A 6,000-nucleotide genomic window follows, 5' to 3' on the forward strand; every position below is an offset into this window, starting at 1 on the left:
TTCTCTTGCGGCAAATACAACGAATGGAAGACCTTTATCCCAATGTTTCTGATGTTCCAAACAGTATTTCCTGAGCATCGATTTGAGTGTTTGATGATATCTCTCCAACGCTCCTTGGGTCTGGGGATGGTAAGCTGAAGACGTGATCTGGGTGATGCCCAACTCTTTCAGAGACTGCTTGAAAACATTGGACATGAAATTACTTCCCCGGTCTGACTGTACCTCCTTGGGCAGACCAAACTTGGTGAAGAACCCTAGCATTTCCTTAACCACGTTCTTTGCTGAGATATTTCTAAGTGGAATGGCTTCAGGATAAGGAGTAGCCATATCAATCAGGGTCAACACATACGAAAATCCTGAAGAAGTCTTAGGAAGAGGGCCCACAATATCCACCAACACATGGGTGAATGGCGCCTCAAAAGGAGGAATGGAAACTAGAGGTGCAACCTTTTCGGTCTGATTACACTTCCCCACAACTTGACAGGTGTGACAAGACTTACAATACCAGGAAACATCCCTGAAGATACCTGGCCAGTAGAAGTGTTTCAAAAGGCTTGCCACAGTCTTCCTCACTCCAAGGTGTCCTGCCAAACTGGAATCATGAGCCACTTTAATGATATCCTGCCTACAAACACGAGGGATGACAACTTGATGTACAACCTCCCATTCACAGTCGGCTGATGCTGTTGGGGGTCTCCATTTCCTCATAAGTACTCCTGACTTTATATAATAACAAGTAGAAGCACCAGCTGACTCTTCCTCACTGCAAGCAGAGTTAGCTAGACCTTTCAACTTAGGGTCAGCAACCTGCAACTCAACCAACTCTTCACGAGACAAATTATCAACACTACGGGGTACTGCCTCTTCTGGTGAGTGGTCTGAATTAGCAAGAAAAGTGTCAGCTAGGATAACATCATCATCATCATTATCCTCTAAGTCACCAGTAACTTTAGACTTAGCCCTAGTGACAGCACATGCAGAGAACACATCAGGGACATCACAATCCTGGGTCGCAGCCACTGGCTCACTAGACAACTGAGGAGCTGGACACACTTGACTTCCACCAATATCATTTCCAAGTAAGAAAGTTACACCTGACATTGGGAGTGTCTCAACCAACCCAACCATAACGGAACCATTAACAAAACCAGACTCTAAATTCACTCTGCACAGAGGGACAGAGAAGTAATTATTCCCTACACCTTCTAGGATTAGTTTCATCAGAGGAATTAACATTAGAGCCTAGAACACTGGTCAGCATAAGGGATTGGCAAGCACCTGTATCACGATATATTTCAACTGATTTCCTGTCATTACTGTCCAGAGGACTGACAAAACCATCAGACAGGAAATTAGCACATGAACTCTTGAGAGTGTCACCCACGTTACTGCTCAAAAGAGGAGCTCCATCATGAGAATTTAATTTACCCCTCAAAGCAGGTTCAGTTAACTCGGTTAAAGAATTCTGGGAACTCTCAAGGATGGACACCAGACCAATTGACTGAATATTTAAAGACTCCTTTTTGTTCACATCACGCTGTCTCCTGAAACATTTCTCCGTAGTATGACCAAGCTTACTATAATATGTACATTCACTTTTCTGAAATCTAGAGGTGGAGCTGGTATTTACTTCCTGAGAAACATCATCTTTATTCTCTTTCCTGTTACCTGTACTCTGAGTAGAGGCAACGTACTTACTCTCAGCTTTCCTTTTTTCTTTAGAATATCTCTTGTGAGTGAGAATATATTCATCAGCTAAAACTACAGCATCAGACAAATTATCTATTCTTTTCACATCAAGATATAGGCTTACATCTTTATTAATACACCTTCTGAAGTCCTCCAGCAAAATCATCTGCTTAAATTTACCAAAATCAGAATCCACATTCTTAGAATTTAACCACTGCTCTAACAGATCTTCTTTGATTTTTGCATACTCAACATGGGATTGCTTATCTTGCTTATAAGTTGTCCTAAAGTTTACTCTATAGGCTTCAGGAACAAGCTCATAGGCCTTAAGAATCAAGCTCTTAACTACATCATAATTATCACATTGATCCTGAGGCAAAGATGCATAAGTTACTTGAGCTTTACCGGTGAGAACAGTTTGAAGGAGCACTGGCCAATACTTTTTGGGCCAATTAAAACCTGTAGCTACCCTCTCAAACAAGTGAAAATACTTTGTTAAATCAGATTCATTAAAAGGAGGGACAAGTTTAACATTTTTAGCCATATCAAAATCATCAGAGCTAGATGATCCAGCTCCACTTTGTTTCGTGCAATACTCATGGTCTGCCTGAATCCTAGCAAGTTCAATTTGTGCCTCCTGAACACGAGCCTGAGACTCAGCCTCCTTAGCACGTGCCTGAAACTCAGCCTCCTTAGCACGAGCCTCCTGCAGGGCTAGCTGAAACTTAGCTATTTCAATCTGCGTTTGCTCATCTGGAGGAGTTACATTAAACAAGCTTTTATTAATCATGCCAATAATTTGATCTTTAGAATGATGAGTGAACAGCAATTCCCAATTGTTGAGCAACAAGCTTAAGTTCATTCTTTGTTCTGTTTTCTACTTCACACACTGTTTGCACATTTGACAAAAAATCTTTGGCTTCATCAAGGGTAGTAATAGTAGACATCATGAAAAAATCACAGTACACAAAATATCAAGCAATATCCTTATGATGATATCCTGAATATCCTGATAAGAGGTCGCCAAATTAATGTTAGGGAACAGAGAGAGAGAATGAACACTTCAAGTGAGAATACTAAAATCACTACTGTCCCGCAAAGTTCCAGGTTCAAAACAAAAGACTTAGGTAAAATTACAAGTTAAAGTTTAATGCTCAAACTACAACTAAACATTCAGGACTCATAAGAATAATGTAATGGCAAAACAGGTTACATATATGGTTAACTGCAATAGCCTCTATTAACACGAAATTAGCAAGAGCAAATTTATCTAAGTCAGCCCTGATAAAATGAGAAAACCGGATAATGCTCAGTTAAAGCAAGATATAATATTATTACAGGTACAAAATATTACTAATACTGGCTGACAGCATGGAACCAATATAAAACATAAAAACTTTACCAGGCTTACAAATTAACGCCTTAGGCTATACAAGAAAATATGGTAATAACACTTATACTCAAATTCTACAGCAGCTAGATGGCGGGAGACTTCCTGAGCACTCACAAAAATAATAATATACTGTACAGGGGAGGACAGAGATGTGAACAGAATGAGGAGTAGATCTAAGTGGCAACTAAAGCAGAGACTGAGCTCATTATATAGGGGGCCGGCAGAGCTTGATTCAACTTGTAAGAAGGACGTGCAGATGAAGGCATAGAGGACGAAGAGTTGACAATCCTGCTCTGAGCAACAGAAAGAACGATTTACCGTACTCTACTATAAGGGAGAGAAGGGGGGAGTGAGGTAGAACACACAAGCCTGGTCACTATGGAAGCCACGTGGCGAATCGTAAACAAACATGCAGCATACTGTACATTAGGATCATACAAAGGATGATGCAATTATGAACAAAACTGTATCATAAGTTAGAATTATACAAGGGATGATGAAATCATAGGCTATATATATATATATATATATATATATATATATATATATATATACAGTATATATATATATAATTTTATCATCGTACAGAACATCCATCATATGTGCTGATTAAAAAATTGTCAAATAAAATACATCATAATTACTCAAGTTTCATAACCACTGTAGGTCTACTTCAGAATGAGTGTTTTATGTGCAAAATACTGTATTATTGCTTACCTAATCTGCAGTCGCTATCACGGATGATTGCAAGTGTCATGTTTGGTGCTGTACAATAGAATTCACATATACTCATCAAATATACTGTAGCTCCAATACAGTATATGGGTTTTAAGTATATCAGGTATTTACTGTATATGCATAGTGTTCTCAACTAAACCTATATCATCTCTCACAGTTGATTACAAGTGTTGTACTTGCTGTTGCACATAATTCACTGTAGTGCATGTACTGCTCATAGTTTTTTTGGTCTTTACTGGATATTGTTTTTGCATGATACTGACATCTTTCATTAAATTATGATGATAATAATGAGCTGGCAACATTGTGGCATTTTTGAAGTTATTACAATGAATGGAAATGTTACCCAATACAACTTTCTCCCTTACTGAGGAGCTACTCAAACTTAAATCAACACTTGTCTTGAAGATTGCTTCTGCTTTTGAATGGAGATCTGATATAGCTGTGGATGGATACACCAGAATTCATTTCTTATAACTAATGTAGTGAAACAAAAGAAGATATTTTCAGTTATATACATTTCGTCTTTGTTGCATATAAGGTCCTACAATCATTAACTTTGCATTTTTTTTTTTTTCAAAGTAATCCTTAGCCCTATACATACACCCAACATTAAATTGCCCATCAAGTGTAGTATGTAGCATCTTGGACTAAATCCAGACAAACGTGTTCTCTAACCAACCAAATTCTTCATATTTTGCCAGTGAAGAGGAACGTGTGAAGTTAAATGGGTTAAAAACAAGGTCCGGCGTAATTATAACCTACCGTATTTCCATTTCATTTATGAAAATATCCTATATCCTCACACTGCCTCTTTCAGTTTATATTGAGGTGTAACAACTCTTTCCATAAAAGAGCCAAATACATGAAAAATAAACAAAATTTACCTGTCAAGCCAATTACGCTCACTTGCAGACCAGTTTCCTCTCTTCACGTTAAGTTCACATAACTTCCTTCTTGCTAGATAACAAGTGGTCGAGAAAGGCGCACAGGAGGTCCATGAGTGTTATTGCACCCACATGCGGCAAAACCAACCAGCAATAAGGGCAAAAAAATACCGGCAGAAGAACGCAGCTCCACCACCTGTTCAGCGGCTCCAGTCTGGTTTGTCAATACCACAACATTACAATTCGGCGATTATCTCGATATTTACGTGTAATTTGAAGTACGAGTAAAATTTATATGTAGAAATGAATATTAAGATGAAAATCTTCAGTAGCTCAAATTAACACATAATAGTATAATTAAAGCGACATTTTATTTATCAACCAATCTTGTATCACAGTAAGTGATGAGATGTATTTCTAGACCAATCTACTGTACAGTCAGCCAGCACCCGCGCTGTGAGGCGTTTGGAGTTTGCACAAAAATGATGCCATGTCGGGCGACCAATCAGCAGGCAGCTGAAAATATTGGCTGTCTAGCTCCTCTTTCTCTAGGGTCTCTATATAAGAGAGGTGCGAGGTAAAGAAGATGGATGAGCGGGAGAAGAGGGAGGTATAGACGATGGAGGAGTTGGGGACGGAAAACATGTTGGGGTAATGAGTAATAGCAGTGATTAATGAAGGGGAAGCTGGGTTGAAGTGTGTAGCAGAGAGATATTAACCTAAGCTTGATGCATGCCCTTTAGATCCCTCCCACACTCATATTTTTATTGTCTCCGAGGGAGTTCTTGGTTCAGGAAGAAAACACGGGTGTTATTTACAAAGGGATATGCTGAATCCCATTAAACTGCCTGAGGAGGTACAGTAATATGGATGAGAAAGATCAGCAAAATATGAAATTATCACAGCCTTGGCATACCACTTGATGCTGTAGCTTTACTATGGCATTTCAGTGTTCTCTTTCATTTTTGTGCCTCCTTTGTTTAAATCAAACTAGCATATTTTAGAATAAATGTCACTATATGATTTTAATGCATGGAGATAAACATTACTTAGAACATTCTGTCGACAACACGATAAAGATATGAATTATATAAAAATATCATCCATCCATCCATCCATCATCCAATCCTACCTTGCCCCATGAGGAGCGTAGGAGCCCGGGGCTAGGCATGTTGGTCCTGACATTATAGATGAAAGTGACCAGCCTCACTCATCCCTGAGTGGCATTACGTGAGCAATAACCCCAACCATCCCTTGGATATAAATTGCATGAAATTGTCGCTCCAATAGTGT

This window comes from Coenobita brevimanus, chromosome 6 (genome assembly GCF_032717465.1).
Source record: "Coenobita brevimanus isolate Jiangsu-jjx chromosome 6, ASM3271746v2, whole genome shotgun sequence".
Lineage (NCBI taxonomy): Eukaryota > Metazoa > Arthropoda > Malacostraca > Decapoda > Coenobitidae > Coenobita > Coenobita brevimanus.